This window comes from Neopelma chrysocephalum, unplaced genomic scaffold (assembly GCF_003984885.1).
Source record: "Neopelma chrysocephalum unplaced genomic scaffold, ASM398488v2 Primary Assembly neopelma1_80b, whole genome shotgun sequence".
NCBI lineage: Eukaryota > Metazoa > Chordata > Aves > Passeriformes > Pipridae > Neopelma > Neopelma chrysocephalum.
Window position 1 is genome coordinate 11,775,904 of NW_020897742.1, and position 10,449 is coordinate 11,786,352.

The following is a 10,449-nucleotide window of genomic DNA, read 5'->3' on the forward strand; positions in this document are numbered from 1 at the left end:
CCGCGCGGGCACCGCCGCCGTCGGGCACGGGCGCCCGGGCGGCGGGGCGAGGGCGCGCCGGCCGCGCCGTCGGTGGGGCTGTCATCCCCCTTCCCGGTGCTTTCCGGCGACGCGCTGGCCGGGCGGGGGTCGCCGTGGCGGGTGGGGGTCTCGCCTCGGCACAGCCCAGGCAGGACGGCTGCGCGGCGGGGTGCCCGGTGTCGGAGCCGGGGGGACGGGGGAGGGACGGCGTGCGGACCCTCCGTGCGGCCGGTCTGGCGGGGGGGGCGGCGGGACTGGGGATGCCGCCCGCGGAACCGCAGTACCGGCGGCGATTTAAATTTTGGCAGCGCAGGATCCTTGGGGCTGCCCCGCGAGGAGGAGTCGGGCAGCCGGGGCTGCCGGCGGACCGCCGCCCGCACCGCTCCCTCCTGTCCTTTCCCGGTCACCGCGCCGGGGAGGGTGCGGGTACGTCGGAGGGGCCACGCTGCTCCTCCCGGTTTGTCCCAGTCCCCCGAGGGGCGGTGGGGCGGCAGGTGCGTTCCGCCCGTTCCCCGCACGTCTGCCTCGGCGCGGTGTGGGGGGCTCGGCGCGGCCGGAGGAGCCCGCGGGCGCGCAGCCCGAGCGCGGGGGTGGGCGCCGGGCGCATCTGCCGCGCTGCCCTCGGTCACAGGGGCGATCGCCGGTGGCTCTCGCCGCGGGGAGGGCGGCGTTCGCGGGCAGGTTGGCTGAGCGTCTTCGTGGTCCTTTGAAACACCGTCTGCTGGAGAAATGAAATGATGACCCCGCATCATAACGGGAGCGCAGCGAGCCCCAGCCCGCCTCGCCTCCCGGAGCGGAACCGGCAAAGCCGCCACCTCGGGCGGGAGGTCCCCGCCGGCCCGGCCCGGCGCGATGCGGTGGGACCGGTGCGGGTCGGTCCGGGGGGTGGGAGCGGGGAGAGCCCTCCAGCCAGCAGGAAGTGCAGAAAAGGGGCTTTCTCTTACGGCCCCGCTTTCTGTCGCCTTCGTAACCTAGTTCCTGCCGCTGCTGGTGCCCCAGTTCTACCAGCGGTGCCAGTGCTGTACAGCTTGGCGTTTAGCCATAAATCCGTATATAAGTGCTTCGGCCTCAACTTCCCTCAAACTTGCGAAGGTTTCTAATTTGCAGTGACAACCTATTGTTTGTTTCCGACTGCACTTCTTTACGGCACAGGCTTACACAGGCCTAATGTGCCTTGGGAGCAGGTGATAGTTGAATCTCTTCCAAATTAAAGCCCTGAGAAGGTGACCAAGTGCTCCTGTCACTCTAGGTGGTGTGAGCCCAAGAACAAGGCTGTGAAACTCAAGTGCCCTTCTCAGTGCTGGAGTGTTTGCTGACTATTTCTCTCTGCTTCAGGGTAGCATCACAAGCAGAGCACTACCAAAATTTTAAACACTGGATACCTCTAGCCATTAAGTAGTAGATGACTGGAAGTGGGCATCCTGCAACAAGCAAGGGGCACCTCAATGTGACTGAGTGCAGATCCAAGTGCAGATGATAGAGAAATGTCGTGTGGGGTCTTAGTAACTGAATGCTTTTTACTCTGGGATGTGTCAAGGGAGCATACTAGTTGTACTGGATGTTTTAAAAAGCAACTCTGGGGTAGAGCAGGGGATGGTACTATTTTATAATGCAGATGTGTTTGAGGTATCATTAGCCTTTCATGTTTGTGATTAGATGCATTTTCATCTTTGTGTTTTATCTGGAAAACAGGTAAAATAGGAAGAGCAGCAAGTTTTATATTTCTATGCTTTCAGCAGTATAGCAATACTTTCAAGTCATTTCCAGATGGTTTGCACAAAACACCTTCTTTCAGAACTGCAAGTTTTAATTTTACTGTGTGTAGCTATTTTTACAGTGCTAAACAGATCTTATAATTTATATTTGAAAGGTTGTTCCCTCCCCCATCATTTTGCGTGCTTTTCAAAATGTCTGGTATGTGGTTAAAATGGACTCAGACAATGTTTAATAGTTTTATGAATTATAGTGTTATGCATTGGCGATTTAATTCTGAGTGCTATAGGCAGACCCTCTGTGATCTGACATAATATTCCTAAGTTAAAGAATGCATTTATTATGCCTTTGTTCAGTTACACATGAACTAAAAACTAAGATTATCAAATAAATTCATTGATTCTAATTTAGATTATTTTTAGCTTTTCATTTTAGTACTATAAAGTGCTATTTGCATTTAGTTACTCATATATCTAGTTTGCATTAGAACAGTATAGGGCATACCTCTTAGTTAACTTTTTAGAATTTCTAGTCCCTCTGAAATGAGTTCAAATTTCTGGTGCATGTTGAAGTTACACTTAGAGTGAAGTCATAAGTCCTTTAAACTAGCATTAAACAACCAGGAAACATAGACTGCTCTTGACAGAGGTGTTGAGGATACTGTGTTTTGTCCATGTACCACGTAAAACTACACAGTCAAATCCAAGACAAATCAAGGGTAATGTTCCTGACTTAATGGCATCGGGATTTCACATTTGTGTAGGTCAAAGTCCCACCAGTATTAATGGTGATACTGTTGGCAAGGCCAAGCTGTTGAAACAAAGTTAACAAAACAAGACAAAAATGTCAAGGTCCATTATGGCAAACTAGAAATTATATTCTAAATGAATTCCAGTATATGAAGCAAGTTACTTCAATAGTAATTGGTAGATGTGATGGGATAAATGTATCCCTGAATACAAAATTCATACGTGATCCTGAGGAAAGCTTGGATATTCAGGTTCCACTGTGACTCAATGCCAGGCAGCGTCCTGCCCAGAGAGTACCCCCTGCAAGCTCTCCTGAACATTGCGTGTCCTGGTCCAGTTAGCACAGTTACAAAAGGGTTCTAATAGCAGATGTTCTAATAGGAAATATTCATAAACACAGTCTGGATGACTGAATTTCAGCTTGATTGTGAGCTTTGCCTGTCTAAATTACAGACAATGGAGTAATTATTGGAATACTTTTTGTGTGCCTTAACAAAGATGGTAAAATGTTATTTTACATGTACCTTTGGCAAGAACTTTCTTCCTAGTTGTAATTACACATAGTCAAAGCAATTTCCTTGTATATCTACAATAATCCTATGAGAAGTTTTAGTAATAAAAAGAACTAAAATAACCCCCTGTTTTTTTATGAGGTATACCTTTGGGGGCCCTTTGAATCTGCAACAGAGAAAAACAGCTGCTTCGGTTCTAATCCATGAACAAGACAAGTCTTATTTGCTGCTGCAGTTAATCAGTACAGTGAATTTGTTTATCTAACCATGCATGGTGAACAAGAGGACCACTAATGCACTAACCACTTGATGTTAGTCCATCAAGACTTTCAGTTCTTAGAAATGTGTTATATGGGCTTCATATAAAGTCCTGTTGATTTGAAAATGTTCTGTTTGCTAAATGGGTAGTTTTGGTTTAATAGCTACAGTAAAAAAATTATATACATATTAGTTCAGTTTGCCTTGAGAAAATTCATAGTCATCCACGAACCATATGGCTTTCTTACCTCTAGTAAAGAAATAGCTCTTTGCATGGCAGATACAGTATGTCAACAGTTATAATCAAATATAAGTAGCAGTGGGCATGGATGAATCAGAATCTGTTTTAAAGTAGACCTGTTGGAGACCACAACTTCTCATATTTCAGTCCATATATATCTCCATTATAGAATTATATTTCCCAGAACAGATTACAGTTCACCACATCTACTTTCTGTTGGAGAGGCCAAAATGATTCATTAAAGTAAAATAAGTACTCTTCCCATGATATTTATTTAGGAAATGTCAAGTAGCAGTTTATTCATTTAGTACATGCTCAGTTATGATGAGAGGATGGAAATCATTGCAGTTAGATTTCTCAATCAGTGTTTCCACGCATGCATACATATTTGGTCTCACTTTGCTTTTATCTGTTTCTCACTGTACTTTCTTAAATACTTCTTTTGTGCATAAAATTTACTTATCTTCCATGCATTTTCATTCCACATTTGTCACATTTCTCTGTCCTTGCTAGTTTTGAAAATGATCAGCAAATAGCTTCCAATATGGCATTGGCCTTAAGCCCTCTAATTTTTTTTCTGGTTCTATAAGTATGTATTCTTATGATCTAAAAAGACTTTCTTTCCACTTTTGATAGTAAAAAATACATCAGCAGTTAGCAGACATACAGGACGTATACCACAGATGAAGGCTTTCATCTCACAAGGGGAATCAGTGTCTGTTATCTTCAGTAGATGCTGCAACCACTGTGTGTAGATAAAGTAGATAAATTCATAGTAATGGAACATGTCAAAAATATGACCAAATACATACATAAATCCAACAAGACAGAAATCAGTAGTTTAGAGATTCAGACTGTACATATGCACAAACAGCAGAAAGAGCTAAAGTATAAACCAGAGCTTTCTATATCTCCCTGTCTTGGGTCCTTCATAGCTGCTTTTTCTCCACTCAAAATCCTTCCACCACTCTCAATTTTGCATCTTCCATCTTAAATACTCTCTTTAAAAAGTGAATTTGTTATGTCAGAGGAAAGAAGAGCATCTTAGGGTTGTCAGATTGACGTGAGCTCAGTCTGAACACAAAAAGTTCTTGCAAGTCAAAGTTTATTCTAGGAAATGTAAAATCTTAATAATGATGTTGAAAGCAGTTAGGAAAGTGTAAAACTAAGACACACAAAGTTAGGGAGAAATTGAACACCACTCTTGTGTAGTGGTCATTTAAGGTGTTTCTGATACATATTTCATCTTGGAAGCTGAGAGGCTGCTCAAGCAGTGTTCAGCCTCTGAAGTGCTGCCTTTCAGAGGGAACAGCTCCTCTGCATTGCCCTGGAGAGGCAGCAGGTCACTACTGAGAATAACAATTCAAAATATTTTTTATTATTTTTCTTCTTTAATTTAGGGGATACTGTATTTTCAATAATCCCTAAGGTGTGGAGAGAATGCAAATTAATTGTTTAAGCTTGTCTGGAATCTAATTTCCCTTAGCATGCCAGGTTTTTCTAATGTGTTGATTTCCTACATGAAATTTATTTTTCTGCACTGGAGGTCAACTGCATTAGTTTCCTCTGATACTTTGCTTCTTGACAGTATGACTTGTAATGTGAAACTTTTAAATACCTTAATAATGTTATGCAAATTACATACCATAAGATATCTCCAAAGTCTCCAGCAATTCTCCTTCTTTCGTAACTGGATAGACTGATGACTTTTCATAGAAAACATACACGATATTATTAATGATGCGGATAATCAACTTAGCCTTAGCTATAAAGGAAACTTTGTACAAACCATTTCACTCTTTTGTGGTCATTTTTAGAGCTCATGCAGCTGCAGAAATATAGAAAAAGGCTATTGTATTATTCTGTGCTTTATTGGCAATGAGGAGTAGAACGAACTTCCCAGCTTTCACACCTGCCTTCCAGTTTCACAAGTAGCCTATGAAAATAACCTGAACAAATAGCTTCAATTGCCACTAGTGGGAGGTTATTTTTTAACCTCTTTTCCCCCCCCCCCCGAATGGCAGACAGTAGTGAGAGAATCTCAAGTAGTTACTACTCCTTTTATTTCTTATAAGAGTAAAACCCAGAGGATCTTCCACCTTCACTTCCTTATTGATTTACGACTTAATGAGTCATTGGGATGTAAAGCTAGAGAGCATAAACGCTCTTATTCTATCGAATTTGTCTAAACAGAGTCCAAGTAAGATAAAAGACAACACTTTTGCTTCATTCATGCAGAGTGAAATTCTTTCCAAGTAGCATCAGTATAAGGCGACCTTTATCCTCTGTGCAACAACAGATTTCACTTAAATGAACAAATATATTCTTTAGTTTTAGAGTTTGATAACAATTATCTTCCCTGATGAGCAGAAAGGAGGACAAAGCTTGCTTTTATTCCTTTGGTTTACTTCCCTTGATAGTGCAGTGTTTCAAATCCTGCGTAGTTGAAGCTACAAGAAGAATCTGGGCCTTTTTTTGATGCTAGAAAAGGAAATGAAAAAGCACAACCAAATGTCTTGAAAAGATTGTGTCTGTCTGAATTCTTTTTCATACCTTTAACCAGGCTTCCTCATGATAATGCAGTGTAGAGGAAATAGTATGTAGACTTAATAATGTTCATTTTTTTAAATTGGGCTGTGAAAACCATCACAGCAAGAAGATGTTGTGTATCAGTAAGAACTATTAATATCCTCTAGCTGGGAAGACGATGGGCTCCCATTCGTAAGAATGACATGAACTTCACCTTCCCTCTGGAGGAGACTTCAAGCCCTTCTGATGTTTCCAGCCCTTTCTGGCTGCAGGACATGAAACATCTTTTCTTTGATGGCAACTTGTGGCTTTGTTATGCAGCATCTGGCCTGGTTTTTGGCTATTTTGGGATTATCTTTGCCATAATGTTTTACTTAAAGGTAAGAAATTAAAAAAATATGATTAAGTGTTCCTGTTATGCATTTTATGCAGATAATTTCATTTTTATTTGAGTCTGAGGTTTTGATCTCACTCATTTGAGGGTCTGTTTACAAATACGGTCATTTAGGAATAGCTACTATAACTTGTATTTATATACCACAAATGTCCAAAATTAGTTGTCAGAGCTAGATAACTTACTGGATTTAAGAGAATACCTTCGATATTTAAGAGAATAATTTTAAAATAACTATAATGATTTTTTTCTTAGTAGCTTAACAGAAATTTAAATTTATTATTTTCCTTTCTGCAATCCAAATGGATAAACAACATTGCTGGTTTTTTTTCTCTCAGTTTTAGTAGATTGAGAAATCAAAATGTTACACATAGACTAGGCATAGTTCCTTCACAACACAGTTTATTTAAACTGCAATTTACTACAGTTTGTAGACCAGAGCAATTTTGTCTCAAGGTCCCGCAGTTTATACAATTCTATGCAGAAAAGGCTGCACATATGAAAATGCAGCATTACTTTTGCTGCCAGTCCTGAAATACATTGAATTCTTAGAGTCTCCCATGTCGATACATGTCAGCTTTTATTCATTATGCAAGAGGTGAGTATAGCAAGTGAAGTATTTCAAAAGAAATTATTTTTATATTTTTATGAAGTTGAAAAGGGATGCAATTAGTTATGATATTGTGTAGTGGTAGGTAATTTGATAACAGTTTTCTTAAATGGTAATTTGTGATGTACTACTCAAAAAACATAAATGACACTTCTAAAGGAGAAAACTTGTCTCAGTTTTCAGCTTCATTCCTCCTTTAGTAACGTGATGCATTCTTATATTGCGCTGACCTTTCTCACAAAAACTTGAACTATCTACACTGCAAGGTTTCAACTGTAATGAGATTTAGAAAGTTATGTATTACTTTATGAATTCAAAGGTACATAGTGACCTTTGAAAATAAGGAAATAGATGACCAAAGTATTACAATAGATCTAAATAGTTAAATTAATTATTTTGAAGTTATGTTATTTTTCTTTTCTAATTCAGAACTGATAGATTAATTTTGGATGTGTACCAAAGTTTTTCTCTTTCTGCCCTCTATAAATGTTTCTCTACAGCTAAAATAACTTGTTAAAGGTTAGGGAAATAAGTGGAACTATTCTTATGACCACTAATAAAATACCTCTTATACTAATGTGTGTTCATTCTTGAGGTCATTTATAGTGCAGTTAATGTTCTTTTATATTGTTTCATTTTGAGTTATCTTTTTTATGTACATTTTTTCTTAATTATTGTATTTCAAAATGCCTTTTCCCTTTATGGTGCTTTTTGATACTGTGTATTCCTTAGTAAATGTCTCATCTGATTTATTAATATTTTTAACATGTACCGTGCTTATGATTTAGAGCAGGGTGGAAGTCATTCCAATGCTCTTTGTCATGGATAAGTTATGCAGCACACTTCCTTTGCTAACCAGTGTCAGATCTCTGATCAATTCCCTGGGATACTTCGATTTCTTTTTACTTTCCAAAATTGCTGTTCTAAAAATGATGCAGAAAAAGCAAAATATAAAGCTGAGAAGTGCAGCGTATGCCAGGCTGTCATGATTTGACACAGGCTGTAGAATAATGCTTTGATCAATAAAACAGAAAAGTTTCTCCTATATAACTATCACATTCAGATGGCATTTTCTTTCATGAGCTTTCCTGGCATCTGTTTGTGAGTAACCTTCTATTTAGTTGCACTCCCAAGTAATGTAATACATTTTATTTTTCTTTCAATTTTTCTAGAAAGATAACAAATGCCTTTTCCAGACTTCCTTTAATAGAATATTTCTCTCCATTATTTAAAAATCTTTGTGATATGCTTCCTAACTTGATGGAATCTTGTTTAAAATGTTCTGACAAATGTCCATTTGTTACTTCACAGCATGTGCATGGACACTGAAACTTAACAAACTAGTGTGATGTCTGAGAATCACATTCTGGTTACAGCCTGGAAATGAAATGTAACATTTTGCTTCACTGCTTGAATAATCAGTGCTCTAGGTACAGCTTGCTGTGTTAACATTTGTGTTTTCCTGCAATTCATACCACAGTCTATGAGCTGAAGAGTGAGCAGACACAGGAGCAAGCCCAGGTTAACATTGGAAGAAAGGGAGTGTGTTATGGAGGGGTTTAGGGAAGTATGTGATACTGCTTGGCACCAGAAGAAAAGGAGACAAATAATCAGGGATATAGATGCAAGTGTCTGAATATAACAGTGAAGAGATCCTAATAGAGCAGTACAGGGGATGACTATTTTGGTTGTCTTGTTTCGATTACATGTAAGAGGCAGGAACAAGCTGCATAACATCTCTTTCCTGAGGTATCATGCACATTTTGCGAACCGCATCACGCAAGATTAACAGACTTAAATGTTTTCATATGTACAAGATAAAATTGCGCAGACTATAGATAAACAGACATCAGCATTGCATAATGCATCTTGATATGTAAAAATGTGTAGAAGGGGCTCAGCTGATACGAGGTAGCTACCAGGCTGTGTTTGTACTGTTCTTTACTTGGAAAAAAGATTGCCCATAAAATAGGGTAACTTATATTAAAACAAAACCAAGAAGATGTTTACTGCAAGAAGAAAATACTAATTTCAGTTGCATAATTCCACATAATTATGAATAAAATTTGCCTCTCTTTTTCAACATCTTTCAATGCAGCTGGTCCAAGTTACCGTAAAGAAATATCTTAATCGTTATTACACTGAAATTTGCCACAAAAACTGTGTTCCTTTTGACCAATGGAATAAATTTTTCTTATGTTTCTGATTTTAGAGCACAAGAAGCAGAGTATTCTTGGCAGCCAGGCTCTTCCTGTGTGAATTTGCTTCTGAAAGACATCAATGTGATTATTAGTCTTGCTGCTTTCTTTTTTTTTTCTGAGCAAAACATAAAAACTTGCAGCCTTGTCCACCCTTTGCAAACATGTCCAGCTTTTGTAATCACTACCACTGGTGAAATATCATCTGAAAGATTTGCAAGAAGTACAAAAATAAACAACAATGTATATGCAAGCAAGATGTCTCCATCAGGAAGGAATGATGGGTATACTGAAATATTTTTCCATAAAAACTTCTCAGTGCATTTCCTTTAAAACTGTATCCATGAAAATTTACTTGAACTGTCCAGTACTACTGTTTCTTTGGCCGTGGCTATTAATCCTGTGTAGTCTGATCTAGAGGATTTCCTGATATTCTTTTTAATTGATTGATTTTTCATGTATTGTTTTAACACAAATCTGTTTCAACCTATATACCTTCTAGAAAAACTGATTGTATATATAAGCAACAACCTGTGATTACACCCAAGCATTTATATATGTTCCACAAAGGAGAGTGGAGAAAGAGATAAGACTGCAGACCAAATGGTAACTTTTCAACATCTTTAGTATCCTTAGATTTCACAGAAATTTTAAGAGTAATTTAAATATTTCCACTGGAAAAAAAAAGATAAAAGAAATGATTAAAGTATAATAAAACTAAAAAAGTAGAAAGTCAGAAGATAATATAGAATTTATAATACTGAGCAATAGTGAATTAGTATTCATATAGCCATTATGAAAATGATACTAATTGCCTGTGTGCAAATTTGAGCTGTCAGTTGCTCAGACTTCAGCTTATTTGTATCTAGGTTTCACAAATTAGTGTACTTCCTGGTGAAAACCAGCCATCTGATATATTGGAAATGTTTTAATTCATCTGTTTGAGTTATGGTTGATCAAGAAAGGTTTTGCTACTGAACTCAGACCCAGTTTTTAGGTGCCAGCTGGTAAAGCCATCCCAAAGCACACACCTTGCTGTAAGCAGGGTTTTAGGTTTTAGCATCACATTTTCAGTTCTTTTCACTGTAGTCTTCCATAGAAGGCGTGACTTAAATGTATTAACCCTTCAAGCAACATGTGCTTAAAAAAAAATAAAATCACTCAATTTTGAAAGAGCTAGTGTGGGCATTTTCAAGTCTCAAAGATCAAAAACTGCCTACAAGA